At 41.3% G+C, this 19,040-nt stretch overlaps 1 long non-coding RNA gene across 1 annotated transcript; it reads right to left on the bottom strand.

Annotated features, from left to right (window-relative positions):
* Window positions 1–816: 816 nt before the first annotated feature.
* Window positions 817–1,958, bottom strand: LOC143421971 (uncharacterized). Its single transcript, XR_013101571.1, has 2 exons — window positions 1,642–1,958; window positions 817–1,061 (listed from the first exon to the last, which is right to left on the bottom strand). It is a non-coding gene; the product is annotated as an uncharacterized LOC143421971 (long non-coding RNA).
* Between the last annotated feature and the right edge of the window lie 17,082 nt (window positions 1,959–19,040).

The following is a 19,040-nucleotide window of genomic DNA, read 5'->3' on the forward strand; positions in this document are numbered from 1 at the left end:
CCAAGCATGAGACAAGACTTTATAATTCATCATCCATTTCTTCAGTTTCTAAAGCCAATTATGACAAATTAGACACAAGGTTATAAACCCTGATGATATCTCAAAGACAAAGGGACCAGTTTGCCCTGGGGTCCTATGGAGGTAGGTCTGGGTTGGGCTTAAGGGCAAGCATGTGGTGGCCGGGCCCCAATCTGCTACATGGCGAGACTGTGTGTGCCCACCACTCTGGATGTTTATTCTGTTTATTTCCACTTGAGAAGATCAGTATTCATTCTCATTTAGGTCTGCTTCAGTTACTACCAGCCCCTGAAAGAAAATCCTTTTTTGGCTAGTCTCTATATTTGTCTGCCAGTGGGTTTATCAGATGTAATTGATTTAAACAGGTGCTTGCTACAGCTGGGAACTATAACTCTGAACCAGAAAATAAATGAGCCGATGAAGGAAAAAGTTGCAAAGGAGGAGAAAATATGGCTGCTACCGACGTACACAGCAAATCCAGCATGTCCAAATTAACACTGTCGGATTTGATTTCAACACTATTAAAGTGTCTATATGGGTCCACACCAGAGAGTGTTAATTTAACTCTTTTTGGAGAGTTGGTACGTTAACTCTGATTTAGTGTTAAACACCAAATCTGTCTGGAGTTGATAATTTAACACTTGGTGTTAAGAGTTTATATATTAACTCTCAAAGAGTATTTTAGTTTAACTACGTAAGAGTTATCTTCTAATTCATTCTAAAAAGCAGGAATTTTACTGTTCTGAACTTCTAGAAATTTCTTTTGGAAATAAACATTTACTAAAAAGATGCAATGGTTTTTGAAAAACATTTATTCTGAACTGTGCACCACAATTTCAAAACATTTTCTGAAAGATGTAACAGTATACATGTTCTCACTTTCATTAGAATTTTGTTTATCAAAAGGTCTGACATGGTAAATGCAAATAACAGCGTTCTCATCACTTATTTCTTCAATACAATATGCATGTCCTTCATTCATCCCTTTGTGGAACTTCAACGCACTTCTGCTCTCCCTCATATTCCATCTTCACAAGCATATCCTGTGCGGAGATTGAATAAAAATTAGTTGAGACTAATTAATGGCACAAATAATCCAGTAAACAATTGCAGCACAGTAAAAAAAAAAGGAATCCTCTTTGAGCCATTACTTGTGTAAAGTATTTTCCCAAAAGACAAGGACACAGGCAACAGGTAATACTGAACTAAATGTAAAACCTCAACCTTTTTCATTTTTACCTAAACCGTGTGCACAAAACTCTGGAGGGATCTATGCTAACGTAGAATCCAGTCAGGACGTCTGCTACTGCTGTTTGCTCGTTTTTTTTAATGGGCGATCGTTTTCAGGCTTCAAGTAGCACCATTATACCAACGTTTCACATTCTAGACATTGTTTTAGGTGTATTTGACCAAAGGTTTGACTGAAAATTCACATGCAAGCTTTTTTTCAAGGCTGTGGTATTTGCCCGCAAACAATACCTTTCAGCTAGCTAAAACAGAATATTATGCTATCACCGAGCAACATGGCTAATGCCTTTCACACAGCTTTGTCTCAACTCCAAAGAGCCACAGAAGTAAAAGCTAATAGAAATAATTGAAACAATCTTTGAAAGAATGACTTACCAAGCATGGCAAACAACTCAAATATGTAGAGCAAAATGTTCTGAAACGGCTTCACGTCAGCTTCGATTGGAGCCGTGCTGGGGGCGGAGTCTGTGAATTTACTCTGTTGGTGTCATAGCCCCTGTAGGAGTTCAGAGTTAAGAGGTCAAGAGTTAATGTTTCCATTGTAACACCTCCAGATTTGACAGAGAAACACTCATTTTTAACACTCGATTTTAACTACTATCATTTTACACCTCAGAGTTACATTAAAAGAATGTGACTCTACTTAGAGTAAAATTAACTCTACTTTTGCAAGAAGACTATTAACACCAAAACATTTAACACTGTTGAATTTGCTGTGTACGAGTAATCAGTAAAATGTGTTTATTAATCGAAGCACCCATAACCCCTAACCCGTACTGCAAAGACAGTTAAGCAGGCATTATCTGCAGACATTTAATAGTTATACGTTCGGTTGCTCCTTTGTTTTATTTCCTATCATTTTATTTCACCTTTATTTACACAGGCAGTCCCATTGAGACACAGTGTCTCGTTTACAAGAGCAACAACATGTTGTAGCTCTATAGTCATTTAAAGTCATGTAATGTGCCCTCGTTTCACCGAGCATATGGATGCTTACACTGGCGATTAGCTCCCATGCTCGTTTCTGCCCGTTAGCAGAATACACGCTAACCTGTCTTCACCATGCATGAGGTGTGCAGCGAGGGTTAAATGGTGCTGCGGCTAACACTGAGCTTGTGTTTCACTGGAGTGGCATCATCTGTAAATAAAGAAAGTAACAGCTCAGAGGAGAGTTCAATTATCACTCACTGCCTGACATGGAGAAGAGGTGAGTGTGTCAGCTGTCTGTCTGCAGCCTGTCAAAACTCACCACTGTGTGTGTGTGTGTGTGTGTGTGTGTGTGTGTGTGTGTGTGTGTGTGTGTGTGTGTGTGTGTGTGTGTGTGTGTGAGAGAGAGAGAGAGAGCTTGTAAATGCAGTTTCAGATTTCTCTTTGTGTATGGATACAGTGTCTGCCGGTGTGCAGTTAAGTGTTCAATTCTTTGTGTGCGTCTGCCTTTAGTGACCTCATATCTCAATATCAAAGGCTGCAGCCATCTGACACTGAGCTGTCTGCCAGCATCAGCACTCTGCAGGCCTGACATCTCCTCCTTGTGTGTGTGTGTGTGTGAGGATGTGTGTATCGATCCTGCTGTTTGTCTTTTCCTGAGAAGGTTTTTTCTCCTTGGTGCATATTGCACATGCACACACTAACAGAGAGCTATCTCTTGTTCAGCTTTTTGTTCAGCTTTCTTAGTTCTTAACTGTTTTGTGTTGTGACAGCTGTGTGTTACAGCTCTGCTCCACAGTGTCATAATAGGTTGAAATGATGGGGCTCTAAAGCAATATGATAAAAGAAGGAAATGTAAGCAGAGGGAAAATAAACACCTATTTTGAAACATATTTTCCATCCATTGTCTTCTACTTAAGGACATCGTGGCGGCGCAATCGTTGCCTCACAGTAACAAGGTCCTGAGTTTGACTCCACCATGTGACGGGGCCTTTTTCTGTGGAGATGTGTGGGAACTCTGGCTTCTTCCCACAGTCCACAGACATGAATTAGCAGGGTTAGATGTAAAGGGTTGCCTGTCTCTGTGTCAGATTGTTGTTGTCCAGGGTGTAACCCACCTCTCGCCGTGTGGTAGCCGAGATAGTGAGAGCTCCATCCGAGCCTCAGTCTTCAGCTTCCAGACTCTGGGGTCCAGCCTAAATCCTAAACAGCTGGAATTTCATTTTGCCACTGTGGGATATCAGAGCGTAATCGTCAAATACATGATTTATTGAGTTTGAGAAATAATCAGTCCTTCCAGATGATTTCTCCTTATTGAAATACTGTTATCTGTCTCCAACCTGTCCATCAGAGCTGGCTCTTCATTAGGAGGGAGGAGCAGGGAAGGTCAGTTTCCTGTTTTTGAAACATCGAATGATTCTAACAATAATTTTATTAGCAAGACGACTTTTATTTTCAGGACTATCACAAAAAATGTCCCCACTTTATTTGTCAAGATTGTGAAAAATCGCTTGTGCATTAATTTCGATTAGACTGAATTACTGCAGTGCTGTCTTTGCTAGACTTCCTAAAAAAGATGATCCGTATTCTGCAGCTCACTCAGAAGGAGCGTTATTGGAATAACAAAGAGCACATCAGTCCAGTTTTAGCTGCACTTGGTCCAAGTATTGTACAAAACTGATTTTACAATATTCTTCTATAAAAATCGTAAATGTTCTTGGAGCACCTCATATTTGTCACATTGCAGCTCGCACTCTTAGATCCTCCACTGTCAGTGACACTAGACACGAAACAGAGAAAACTTTAATGTTTTTGTCTTTTATGCTCCCAAACTTTGGAAAACACTGTGGTTTCTGTTTAATAACAGAACTAAACGTGATCTGAGAGAGCTGTGGTGCTTCTCACTCCTCTGCACAGCTGTAATTATCAGCAGGTTCAGACACATTCAGTAATCGTGCAGATCTGGAGTAAATGCACAATTTCTTAATATCATCGTCCTTCCAAGTTTGTTTACTTTCTTCACATTTACCTCAGCCTCTGTCTTTGCTGCCTTTTACATGTTTTTACATATTTCATGTAAAAATGTACCAAGGTTTGCTTCTTTCTTTATATATTTGAATATATAAGGTTTTTGCTCAGACCTGTGCAGTTCTTTGAAGCTTTATTTGTGATATTGAGCTGTTAAACAAAGACTAATGTACATGCTCCCTTGTCAGGCTGTGGGAGGTCTTTGTAGGAGGGGTCCTGTCCTGTTAGGTCTGCAGCTGACTCCACATCGCACACTGGTCTAAATAATAAAAGTATATAAATACTAAGCAGTGGTTTGTGATTGGACACGAGGAGGTAAAAAGGAAGAGAATCGAAAAAATAAAATCTTTGTGAGCTTTTTTGGGCCCCTCTGGTTTTGACCTGGTTCTGTGTAAACACTGATTCTGGTGGCTTGATATGGAACTTTTTCCCTTCTCCTTTTCCTTGTCTTGACTCACCCGCCTCTTTAGGATGAACTCATATATATTTGTCGTTGTGATTTTCCTGAATTAATCGCTTTTTTAAAAATTTCATTTTTGTATTCGGGATTTTTTTTTATTCATCTTCTGTCTCACAACTAAATTTACACGGAACCCAGAAAAACACAGTGGTGGTAGATCTATACAAAGGAGCTACTAAGCTACTGCTACATACTACTAAAACTACTTCCCGCAGAGTAACTGTGTATTTGTTTGCAGAGGTATCAAAGAATCACGCTGTTATATGCATTGAGTGTTTTAGCAGCTCCGCAGCAGACAGCTGGCTGACAGAGACAAGAGAACAACAAGATAAGAGAGAGGAGGTATCACCACGGCTTCACACAACACACCTGACAGCAGCTAGTGCTCTCTCACTCACTCTGACTGTCTCTCTCGCACCTACACCCACGAGTATACTTTTTTTTTTGGGGGGGGGGGGGGGGTTTATTCAATTTTCAATAAAATTTTTCAATTGAAGCTTTTTTTTCTGTCAGTGTTAGATCAGGATTAGGCACACTTACTCAGTTCATGGTATCTGGAACATCTGAGATGTGTTGGAAAAAAAAGTGAGCATATGGAAAACAAATCAGATATGATTTATTATCGTGTACCGTGTGCTCCCGCTTGATTTTTTAACCCACCCTTTGTCATTTGTAATCTTGTGGTACACTATTACTGCCTCCAGCAAAAAGAAAAAGGAGAGATTTCAGGATCCACAGTGTTCATTTATACTCTGATACCTGATAGAACATAGATAATTATTATGATCATAGCCCCAGCTTTTACAAGAACATTAAAGCATTTTATTTTTTAATTAAATGAACATTCTCACTGTCTCAGTGTCAGTTGTTGAGACACATGTGGGCCAATCAGAACAGCAATGCTGTCACAGTCTGTGACCCGGTGTTTCGTGTTTTCTGACTTTTTGGACCTTGTTTAAGTCTGTTGTAGTGATTTGTGTTCCTTAGTCTTTACTTGGTATTGGTTTGTTTCCCAGTGCTTCCTACTGTAATCATTTGTATTTCCAGTTCTTAGGCTACGTTCACACTGCAGGCGAAAGCGCATCAAATCCGGTTTTTTGACCCTATGCGACCCATATCATGGTCTGACAGTGTGAACGGCACAAATCCGATATTTTCAAATCCGATCTGGGTCACTTTCGTATGTGGTACTGAATCCGATACATATCTGATGTTTTAGAAAGCGACTGCTGTTTGATGGTCACGTCGCATTAAATCCGTCTTTAACGTCACTGACACAAGACAGACGCCAATTATCAGCACCGGAGAAGACATCGCGAACGCTTCCTGGTCATCCAGTGAAACTGTTGGGAAGACAACGTTGGAGAAATGTGAAAATTTCATTTGTACTGTATAATCTGTAGATTCTGACAGAAATATGCAGTTATCCTTTGAAGCACTGCTCCTCTAAAACAGCAATAAGGATCATTTTTAGGCCATATGTAAATAAAAAAATAACTTTATAACTTAAATATAAGCAAAATTGAGAAACGTAAAGTCCGAAGTCTTTATATTAAGGGCCATCGGTTGTGCGTGACGTCTTCTTTTGCGCATGCGCGCCGCTTTGAGCGTTCACACTAGAGCACGTTTGCTGTCGCATTTTATTTGCAGTGTGAACGAGCAGACAAAAAAATCGGATTTGATCAACAAATCGGAATTGAGCATCAAGACCTGCAGTGTGAACGTAGCCTAAGTTACTTTAATTAAGTTCCTTTTTGTGTCCCGCTCTTTTTGGTCTCGTCTGTTTGTTCTACCCAGCCTGTCACGTCTGCCTGGCTCTGTGTTGCATTTCCTGTTTTATTTTGGAGGTCCTTGTCTCTCGTGTATTGTGTTAAGTTTTGCTTCCATCTCGTTATGTCGGATTTGTTCCTCCTGAGTTGCCCAGCTGCCTCTACTTCCCTGATCATCCTGTTGTGTATTTATTGTGTGCGTTTGTCCCCTTTGGATTGTCTGTTCATCATCCTTCATGTATTGGATTCCATGTTTCGTGGTAGTTTTCCTAGTTTAGTTTTGTTTTAAGTTTATCCAACCTAAATTAAACAGCTTACTTTGGTTAATTCCAGTTCTGTCTTCATGGTCTGCATTTGGGTCCAAACTCCAGCTGACAAATACAGGTTTAATGTGCCATTTGTGCCATAATGTTAATATTTAATATTAAAAGTTCAAATTTCAACACGACTAAATGGTCCTAATTTAAATAAAAAAAATAACTCAATAAATATTCCACTGGTAGATTCCTACATATCAAACCTGTAAACAGTTTGTGTGTGACAGCGCGTCACCCTATTTTACCCTCTTTTAAAATGTCCATGCAGGGGGACAACAGTGGTCGTTCACTGACATCAGCAGCAGATTTTCCAGATTGAGAGTTAACAATATTTGAAAATGACTTGACTCTGTAACATGTGACAGTCAGAGTCACACCATCATGCAAAGCCAATGAGCAGTATTTCATTTCTTCACAGATTCCCTTCACACTAAGGGTTTCTGATCTGTCAGACAGCAGCCAGTGCACAGCTGCAGTTCAACAAACAACCAGCCAAAAACTGATCTTTGAGTTTTCTGAGTGTTCCACTGCTCTGCATCTGGCTCATTCGTGTTTTATGTAGTTAACATAGTTCTGACTCTGAAACAGCTGGAACAGAACTTACCCCGAGTCCCACCAAGGAATACGTTTACCATCGTTATTTAGCAGAGGGGGGCATGTAGACGAGAAGGGGTGTGGAGGGGAATCCTAAACCTAAACACAAGCCTTGATTTGTGACTCAGGAGTCTTTGTGTAACCAGGCAGATACTGAGGCTGTGACCAAAACGATCCTCAAGGTCTCATATTGTTTGGATCAACAGTGGACACAAGGCACGATGCTGGGGCAGTGCCATGCCATTAGTAGCCCACCCATCTGTTCAAAGCATTTCCACTTTCAAGATGAATTGGTGATTAGAATAAAACTGCATCAGAGCTGAAATGTGCTGAGAAGAGCTGCACACACATTTTACATCATTGGCTGTTTTTACCAGACCAGCAAGTCATTTTTGAGAGCACAGTTACAGGTTAGAGTAGCATAAAAGCCCTGCAAATATGAAATATTAATACTAATTTACTGATTGTTTTCAGTGAGGCTCCTTTTTCTGTTTGCCAGTGTTAAAAAGTCACAGGATGACAATCTTAGTCTGCTTCGGTCAAGAAATGTTCAGTTAAATTGGTCACTGCATATGTGGGTTTCTGCTGCAGCTCCCAGGGATTAGAGCAAGAAATAATTAGTGTTTCTGCATCAGTTTGTATCTAAAGAGTGAGACTCACAAATATGCAAATAGGAAAGTCACTGTGTAGCATTTATTTTCATGGGATGTGTAGCTGGGAATATGAATCCACCACACAGACATTTATATTCAATTCACAAATCGTTGATCAAAACTGTGAGAATAATTTCATGTCACAAACATTTGTTGATATTTGTAAGTCTTGGAAAACAAACGTACGTGATATTAACACAAAACCACAAAGTGCATGGGTAAAATAAATGTACTGTAATCTATTCAGTTCAGTTCAACTTTTGCTGAGAAGATCAAACGGAGGATGCAGCACTCCAAGCGTAATTCCACTGTTCATATTACAGGACAGTGAGTATGAGGTTATTTCCTGTGCAGTCGATCAGTAACAGAGAAACCGAATGTCTTTAATGGAACTGAGAAATGAATAGCAGAATAAAAATAATAGTTTCAGTTCTCAAACAGATTAAGTTGATTCTGCAGATTACAACAGAAACAGGACCACAAAAGGTTGATTCTGTTCATCTGGATGTAGCGTTTACGTCCAGATGAACAAATCAACCTTTTGGGATTGACTCACCTGGATGATGTTTCTGCATCAAGAAAACAGAAACGAGCTCTCACTGAGTGCAACTCACCCCGACGGCCAAAGGTTACACTAAAACTTTGATATTTTTTGGTGTTTTTAATGCAACATGCTGACAATTTACCTTCAACCTACAGTGGGACCTTGTAGCATTACATACGGTGTATTTGTTTTTATCTTTATACATATTAAAGCACATTGGCTGAAATCTTTGGCTTCTGTAAGCTGTCAAAACCTTTGGTGTGACCTTGACCCAATTTCCATCAAAATTAAATCAGTTTGAGCTTTATTTGGTGTCTGCTATCACCAAGAATTGAAAATAATATCTTGAAACCTGTGAACCAGACTGCTAACAAACAGCCCAAAAAAAATGGAGCCGATTGGATATTCTCTCTCTTATGCAGAGGGTTGTTAAGGCTTGCTATGCTAATGAAGGCTACTCTGTGTGAAGTCTTGGATGTGGAAATAAAAAGAAAATCCCAAACTCCATCTAATAAACAGTTGAGTTTGTTGGGAGAAAGAAAAACATGGATTCAACCATTTTAAAACCCTTTTTTTTACCTGATAAATTTGCATATACAAATGTCTTAATGGCCACTGAAGCTTTGAACTCTACGCACAATGAAAAAAGCCCAACATATTGACTTTAATTCATTTTCATGTCAATTAAATGTCAGATTTACGTGACTGGTATACATTCAGTTTAGATGGTTTTGTCGTGGGTGTGGTGACCCAGTGTTTATGTTTGGACTATTTAACATGCTTTGATTTAGAGCTTTCCAGGGTTTAGTCTTTGGTGTTTTCAGCTTCCTGAGTTCTTTAATTCTTTTGTGATTCCCAGTTCTTAGGTTTTGTTCCTTTGCCGTCCATGTTTTGTGCATCAGGCATGAAGTGTAGGTTCTGTTCTGTCTCCATGTTTAGTCATCTGTATTCTCTGTCTGCCATGTCTGCGTCCCCGTGTGTTATATTCTAGTCTCTAGTTTTCTGTGCCTTGCCTGAGTTCCATGTTTAGTTACTCTTGTCTCCATGTTTCATGTTCCCTCTGATTCCCCGTGACAGTCATGTCTCCTTGTCACAGTATCAAGGCTGCGTCTTTGTCTAAGGTCTTTATTTTGATAGTTCCTTGTTCTGTATTCAGTGTATTCATGTTTGCTTCCTCCCCATCTCGTTATGTCAGATTAGTCCCAGCTGTGTTTCCCTCCTGTTTCCCTCGTTACTCCCGTATGTGTTGTTGTGTCGTACACCCTCACTGCTGTGTGTTTTCCTTGTTCTCAGTTCCAGGTTTGTTTTCTTGTTGTCTGGTTTGAGTTTCTAGACTTTGGTATTTGAATAATATATATTTCAGTTTACTCAAAATTATTGTGTCATGTTTACTGAGTATACAAATATAATAATAAAGTACAGTTTACATTTTGTCCAATACTCTACGCAAAATTAATATTTACATTTTTTTCATTGTTTTGTTGCTTATAACTTTCACAGTGACTCAAAGTGAAGTCAGACGGATGTCTCCTGCTGTCACCACTCAACATTAATTTCTGTAGTATTTTAAAGAGGGAGTGACGGAGGCCACACCCTCCATACCTGACAAAGAAAATCACAGGAATGTTTTTTAAATTAATTTACTGACAGTTGACTGCATTTTTATTGAAAAATGACAAAATTCTTATGTATTATTAATAATAAGTGTAACAATCGATGATATTGGGGCAAAGCATTTAGTCACACAAACGTGCACAAACACACACTCAGACACTCACACGTATTCTCTGGTGTCCGGTTAGTAGTTTATAGCTGAGTTTTACATCTCCTGTCTGCAGGGGAGGTCACCTTTAAGATAGCAATTTAAAAGCTTTTTACATTTGTACAAGACAATACACACACACACACACACACACACACACACACACACACACACACACACACACACACACACACACATATATATACTATACGTCTATACACACAAACACTTTAATGCCCACCCAGTCAGAGATAGAGGCACTGATAGAAAGAGACAGCAATGGATTGTTCTCAGCTCTCACTTCAGTTCATCGGTGTGTGTGTGATGAAATGGGGGGTGTGGAAACTAGAGCTGTCACTCGTCCGATAACAATGTTAAAGCGTGGAAGTGTGGCTATTGCACACAGAACACACACACACACACACACACACACACACACACACACACACACACACACACACACACACACACACACACACGGCCTCCTGACAGAAAAGGTGACTTTTATCCAAAAAGAAGAAAGAAGAAGAAAAGAGAGAAGCAGTGACGCCAGCTGAGGAAGTCAAAGAAACAAACGGGAAGTGACCCGACAAATGATGAGCTGGGCACCGGGAGAATGTGGGTGTCTCTGTGGGCACTTGTCATATGTGATTGACAAGGCTTGCCAAGCAGATAAGAGTAAAGTGACAGATAATAAAAAGTAATAAAGGACGGATGGGTGGATGAATCAGCGAACGGATGAGAGGCAGAGCAGAGAGGTACAGGGCAGGATGGACAGAGTTCAGAAAGATGATGCACAATGATAACACTAAACACTGTTGTGTGGAGAATAAGGGTGGACTCTCCGTCAGGATGCTTAAATTGGTCATATTTGAATGACTGAGCAGAGGAGAAGTTAATTAGCTAACACTAATAAGGTTGGTTTAGTATGCTAGTCCGTCATGCTTGTTTTCAAGGCCATGTTTAAAACACCAGTTGACCAAATATGAATTTCACTGGACTTGTCATGGAAACTGCAGAAAATTCACAGTCAGAGACAAATAATATTTAAATGCCACACAGAAACCTGTGATTTAGATGAATTGTTTTACTATCTCAAGCATGTGAATAACTTTTATATTTAAAAGAAAAACTCAGGGAAAATAAAGAATATAAATGTTTCTTCTTTCACTCTCGAGATATGTTAACAAAAACTGAATTTGTTTCTTTCTTTTCAACCTAAATGTCTCTCTAGCTAAGTGTTAGTGCCAGAGCATAAGACATGCGTTTAAAGCATGTTTACTAGTAGCGAATTCATAAGCACAGTTTTTAAACAGGGGCATGACCGACCCTTTCTACAGCATCTGGGTTGAGCCCTGAGCTAAAGCGGATAAAACAAAAAGGGAGCACTCGTCTTTTTTGGGCTCAATTTGTGTCTCTTCTACTGTTTCTTCCTCTTCGGTTGAATAATTTGCCCAAGGATCTCCTCTCTTGACCTGAAATAACATCAAAACGTTGAAGTCTGTAAAAGTTAAACAAGCTCATAAAGTTCTTTGACCCTAGAGAAAAAGTTTTGAGAGGAGTTTAGAGTAAAAACCAGTGCTCAAGGGTACACTGGCAGTCTTCAAATGTACTCAAAGGATCCAAAGTTAAAGATTTCTTTACACCTGCATGCCACACACACACACACACACACACACACACACACACACACACACACACACACACACACACACACACACACACACACACACACACAATTCCTGCTATTATGCAATATTACTCAGAGATTCACAAAAGCCCTTTCTTATTCCACAGAGTACTTAAGGCAGCACAAGACATTATAAGTGACAAAGGGCACTTAAAGCAGCTCTGGGAATAAGTCCACAAAAAGGCAATTAAAGCAGCAATGTGCAATCAAGGACAGACAGGGCAATTAAGCCTACACACTCGTGTGCCTTACCTCCTCCAAAGTTTCTATTTAAAGATGATGATCCATTATAAATTCAGGGGAAAATGCTTCAGCTGTCAGACTCACATATGTTGATTGAAAGAAAGATGTTGGTTCTGAGAGAGCAGGAAAAAACTGGGAGTGACATTTTTAACTTCACGTTGCACTTACAACATAGCAAAAAGTGTCAGAGCTGACTGACTTCAATGGTACATGGAAAGTTTTTGATACAAAAGCTTTTGAAAACAGTTTCCTACAAAGGCTCAGGTGAAGAGTTTGAATGACCTTTTGTTGGCGGAAGGTTCGAATCACTGATTCTGATCAATATCTGAGGATTTTCTTTGTTTTTCTTTGATAAGATGATCTTTCCAGTTGGTCTTTGCTAGGCTGGGTTTTTTTTGGGGGTTTTTTGTGTCCCGTTTGGATCTTTAGCCATCAGAATTGTTGTCTTAAGGCCAAGAAAGATGCCAAGCGGATTTATTTTACCAAGTGGATCATCATGACCTTGCCACATTGTTCCATTTGATTGACCTTTATTATAATTATGAATTTATTTTATTTTCAGTTGCTACAAAAGGGACAGACATGACTGGGGGATAGGACAGGGAGAAAGAATGTAGGCTGTTAAGTAGGGATGCAAAGGTTTGGGTCTCAAATTACCAGGTACCTGTTGGTGTTTGCTAAATAAGGTCATCCGATGCTTGCAGTCAGTTCATTTAAATTTCCTGATTATTCAAGATCTTGTATGTAAGAAGCATTTTAAATTTGATTCTGGATTTACCAAGGAGCCAATGAGGTCCCAGGCTCGCTTCAGCATTTTGGATCAGCTGAAGGCTTTTCAGGGAGTTTTCAGGACGTCCTAATAATAATGAGTTCCAGTAGTCCAGCCTAGAAATGATAAATGTATGAACTAGTTTTTCAGCATCACTCTGAGACAGCATGTTTTTAATTTGGATTTTTGATTATATATAGGACTGCAACAAAGCAGTCCTATATATTTGTTTAATATGCACATTGGATGACACATACTGGTCTAAGATTCCAAAGTTATTGGAGGCCAAGGCAACATCATCCAAAGTATGTAGTTAGTCACCATTGTTCTTTTTTTTTTTTTTTTTTTTTTTTTTTTTTCTCGCCTGTCCCATTTGGTTCTTTAGCCATCAGAATTGTTGTCTGAAGACCAACAAGGATACCCAATGGATCTACTTTGCCAAATGGATCATCGTGGCATTGCCGTATTGGTCCATTTGGTCGATCTTTGTTTTTATTATTTATTATATTTTATTTTCAGATGTTACAGACGGGACAGACATGAGTGAGAGATAGGAAAGGGAGAAAGAAAGAGGAAGGAAAGGAAAAACAGAAGGGGAGAGGGACAGTGAGAAAGGGGGGGAGAAAAAAAATAAAAATCTCCTGGATCACCTGTTGAGAGAAGAATAGAAAACAAGCAAAAAAAAACAAAAAACAAAGCAACATACTAAACACAACACCATCGCATTAATCTAGCTAAGTGTAAACAGCAGTAAATACTAAATATTCAATGTTGTTGTGCAGCACGCAGGACAGATGTGCTTCGAAGTAGCAGCCAAGAAAGGTGTAATTTGGGTCTACGAGCAGTGAACACCCGTGTGCATACCTGTGTGGATCAGCATGCTTGCATTCCAAAGGTTTCTCCATGTAACGATCTGCTAGGGAGTGTGGGGGGGCCACAGCCCCGTCCTCCAGGGTGTGAAGCAGGTATGGAGGAGATCAAAACTCCAGACATCCAGAGGCCCCCAGAACACAAGAAACCATGGAAGACCAACAGAGGGGCAGCCGCACCACTGTTCCAGTAAGAGCTGAGGAGAGTCCCAGATGAGGGTTCACTCAGCAGCCGCGGAGCAGAAGCCAGGGGGAGTTGCAGTGACGCGCCCGTGAGCTCCGCTGGCCACCAGCTGTGCCTGAGTGACCGAGCCCCAGGCCGAGAGGCCGGGGGCACCCCACCCCCGAAGGGGCCCGAGCGAGCCCCAGGCTCCAGGCCCCGATAAGCGGCCGCCAAGGAGTGAGCCGGTGTGTACCTGGACGCCCACCCCCAGACACAAAGAACCACCAACGCACCGACACCTGAGGGAGTCCGCCACCGGCAGGGGAAGTGGTGGTAGGTGGAGATAGGGCCTGAGGTGTCCCCAGAGAGGTGGCGTCTGATACCCAACCTGACATATATACACAGACATACAGGCACACACAGACACAAACATCCATTCCCCCCCTCATGCTCTCATATGCACTCACTCCACACTCAACCAACGTGGAGACAGACATAAAGAGACGCTGTACACACGATCACACTCCCCAAGCGTACTCTACAAACCGGGTCTAGGTACCCTTGCCCCTGGAGGGGGGAACTGCACCCAGACCCAGGTGGTGTTACCCTTTTCCCTGCGGTGGGGAGAGGCAGACCACCCCGACTCCGTAGCAGCAGGGAGGCCCCACACTCCAGACCGCAGTCGGACGGCCAACTCCACCTAGCCCTCCCGCTCCAGCAGGCCGCAGAGAATGGGGGTGGGAGAAGACTCCAAACCTACCTCTACCCGCTCATTGTAGTGTTGATGCATGTGTGTTCTAAGGTGCAATTAAAACCCAGGAGGGCATGGAGCTACCTGCCAAGGAGCAGCAGGTAAGCGCATAGTCCCTCCTGATAGCCCTCAATGTCTAAGTGTATTTAAAATTGAGAGGTGGGCAACAACGCCAGGGGTGAGGTGTACACCCTGATGGTAATTTGGACTCCGTGATTGTGCCCACCCCCAAGATCCTATATGTATGTGTAATGAGAGTGTGAATAATGTGAATGTCTAAGTTGTGGGATAAAATTGAGGCAGAGGCAGCCAGAAGGGGACAGAGGGGGGGTAGCCTCCTCTGCACCCTGGTGACATACCCCTACTCCAAGACCCTGCATGTGTGGGTGGTTGTGGTGGAGCGGGAAGAGAGAGGCAGCTGGAGATGGGGAGGGAAGGAAGGGAGGGGCAGGTGACCCCTCCCTGGGGCCAGCTCCCCCGCTGACCCCAGTAGGCACTCCCACACTCCGCGACCCGCCAGGGAAAGGGGGCCCAGGCCCATCCAGACCGGGGCCCAGTGCAGCAGCGCCTCCCGGCCCCACAGAGCCCGGGACAGTCCACCCAACCCCACCACAGAGAAAACTGCACCCACCCCACCATCCACTCATCTTCCAGACTACATAAGACAGTAAACGCCCAGGCAGAGATCTTCCTCCAACTCTCCTGTATCTCCCCCTCCTGCAGAGAGAGTTCCTGAAGAGAGGAAAGCTCCTGCAAGATGTGACCATCTCCCCCACCAGTTGAAGAGCCCCCCAGGTGGTTCGACGCACCAGCGGCACCCCGCTCCAGGGCCGGGCCCCCATGCACCCACCCGCCCACAACCCCGGCAACACACCAACCAGGATCCAAGCCCCCGAGGCCCGGGCCCGGGCCCCAGCCCAGAGACGGAGCGCCCCCAGAACCTCACGCCCATCCCGGACCCACCCAGGGCCAGCCAGGCTACCAGGTCAGTAACCCACGTCCGTCAGCACAGACCCTCCCCTAGCCCCGCTGCACGCAGCCGCGAGGAAACAGTCACCTGAGAGCCAACAGAGCCCTCAACCGGACATGACCGCTACCCCGGGTTGAGCCCCCCAAGGAAGATGCCTCCGGGGAACCCCCCGACGCCCTAAGCCTGTCCCTACCCCCACACCAATCACAACAGTGAAGGCGGGACCAAATTATGACCCCCCACCCCCACTAGGTGATGGAGCTGATAAAAGGAGTCCAGAGCAATTGATCTGATGTGGTGGCAGAGGCTGTATCAAGACTAATGTAATCTAATAGATAATTTCTATATTGGTTAGAATTAAGATTATTTTTATTTTTCCAGTTCATGAGGACTGTTTTCTTGGCTGTGCATAGGGCAGTGAAAATCATATGGGCTATATTCTTTTCTGAAGTGACATTATCTAAGCTGCCCAGTAAACACACTAAGGGGGAGGTTGGAATGTTACATTTCAGACACTTTGATAAGTCTTCACATATCTCGCGCCAAAACTTTTGCACTGGTGGACAGAACCAAAGAGCGTGGATGTAATTGTCTGGTGTATTGCCTTGACAGTGTGAGCAGTTGTTGGAAGATGTAAAGCCCATCTTGAACATCCGATGACCTGTATAGTGCACTCTATGTAGTATTTTGTATTGTATTAATTGCAGACTGGGATTTTTAATTAATTTAAAGGTTTTTAAGCAAATCTGAGACCAGAAGTTTTGGTCTAAGCTGACTGATAAATCTGCTTCCCACTTTGCAATAGGAAGGGATATTGATTCATCTAATTTAGAAAGTGTTCTGTATATTTTAGATAATAATTTGGGGGATTTAAGAGTAAGAAAATGTGCCGCACTTAGTGGTGTTTGTAATTCAACTTGACTGAGGTTAAATTTCTTTTTTACTATGGATTTAATTTGTTGATATTCTAAAAATCTTGTCTTGTTGATCCCATATTGTGCAACTAGTCTGTCAAATGGAATAAATTCTGTTCCCTCTAATATATGTTCTAAGTATTTAATTCCTTTACAACTCCATTCTGGGAAATTAATCATATTATTGTTTTGTAATATGTCAGGGTTATTCCAGATAGGTGTACGTTTGCATGGGATTAATGAAGACTCCGTTATTTTTAGAAACTCCCACCATGCTGTCAGAGAAAAGCTGATGTTGATACTTTTAAAGCATTCATGTCTTTTGATGTTTGAGCTAATAAATGGTAGGTCTGAAATCTCTAGATCCTTGCATAGTGCCTGTTCAACATCTAGCCAGGGCTCAACTAAGAAGGTATGTTCTAACCATTCTGAGATGAACTGAAGCCTGTTGGCTAAGAAGTATTGGTGAAAATTAGGCAGATCTAATCCTCCTCTATCCTTGGTTGTTTGTAGCGTTTTTAAGCTGATACGCGGGGGTTTATCTTTCCAAACGAATTTGGAAATATATGAATCCAGAGATCTGAACCAATCTTGTGATGGTTTGTTAGGGATCATCAAAAATAAGTAATTTATTTTTGGCAAGATCATCATTTTTATAGTGGCGACCCTTCCCATGAGTGATATGGGTAAAGATTTCCATCTAGTCAGATCGCCTTCTACTTTCTTTAGAAGTGGGATGTGGTTTAATTTAGTTAAGTCTGAAAGCTTAGGAGAGACATTAATACCTAAATATTTAATATTTCCGGATTGCAGTGGGGCAGAGGAAGAATTATGGAAGGAGCAGTTAATGGGGAGAACTGTAGATTTTGACCAGTTAATTGAATAATCTGAAACTCTTGAAAACCAGTTTATTAAAGTAATTACCTCAGAGAGGTTGGTTTGTGTGTTTTTCAGAAAAAGCAACACATCATCCGCATAGAGACTGATTTTATGTTCTATGTTCTTACATTTTATGCCCTTAATTGTTGTAGCCTGTCTAAATGCTGCTGCTAGAGGTTCGATAAAAATAAGCAAAAAGTGAAGGGGAGAGTGGGCATCCCTGTCTGGTGCCCCTCAGGAGACAGAAGCTGGAGGATGTCTGGTCATTTGTTCTGATACGAGCTGTTGGGGAATTGTATAATATTCTTATCCAGTTTATGAAAGAGTTTCCAAAACCAAATTTGTGTAAAGTTGCGAATAAAAATTTCCAGTTAACTCTGTCAAATGCTTTTTCTGCATCTAGAGATAATATTATGGTTTCGATGTTTTTATCGTATGAGTAGTCTATTAAATTAAGTAATCTACGAGTGTTTGTTGAGGAGTGCCGACCTTTTATGAAACCAGTTTGGTCAGGATGAATTAAGAGGGGGGTCATTTTCTCTAATCTCTTTGAGAGAGCTTTGCAGATTATTTTAAGGTCTACATTTAAAAGAGAAATTGGACGATAGCTTGAGGGAAATAAAGGGTCTTTGCCTGGTTTTAGCAGGAGACTAATGTTGGCAGAATTCATATTTGGTGGTAGTCTGCCCTTTTCCTCGATTTCCTGCAACATGCCGTGGAATACTGGTGCCAAAATTATCCAGAATTCTTTGTAGAATTCTGCAGGAAAGCCGTCTGGACCTGGAGCCTTATTATTGGGCATACTTATCAGGGCTTCCTGGAGTTCACTTGGCGTCAGTGGCGAATCCAGTTCCATTGCTTGACTATCTAGTAATTTTGGAAGAGTTACGTTGTCAAGAAACAGATCAATTTCATTTTTAGATGGGTTTATTTGTGGTGAGTATAAAGTTTCATAGAAATCCCTAAAAATGTTGTTTATTCTTCCAGGATCATATATTGTGTTCCCCGATAAATCTTTAGCAGCACATATAGTTGTTTTTTCTTTATTTATTTTTAGCTGGTTAGCTAGAAATCGACCTGATTTGTTACTGTGTTCAAAATTCTGCAAGCGAAGTCTTTGTATAAGGAATTGTGTTTTTTTATTAATAATTTCATTTAATTCTAGTTTTGTTTTGCATATTTTGTTCAATGTTTCCTGATCTTGGTGGGACGCGTAGGCTTCTTCTAGTGATTTGATGTTTTTTTCTAATTCCTGAATATTTTTGTTTTCTTCTTTCTTTTTGTGTGATGAGAAAGAAATTATTTTACCTCTCATCACAGCTTTCCCTGCTTCCCATAGAACAGAAGCAGATATTCCGGGAGTGTCATTAAAGTCTAAATATGAAGTCCATTCCTTTTTAAAATATTTAATAAAGTCTTCATCTTTAAGTAGTGATATATTAAATCTCCAGTTTTTTCTTGGCGTAGTGTTA

The sequence above is a fragment of the Maylandia zebra genome, linkage group LG14, assembly GCF_041146795.1.
Source record: "Maylandia zebra isolate NMK-2024a linkage group LG14, Mzebra_GT3a, whole genome shotgun sequence".
Taxonomy (NCBI): domain Eukaryota; kingdom Metazoa; phylum Chordata; class Actinopteri; order Cichliformes; family Cichlidae; genus Maylandia; species Maylandia zebra.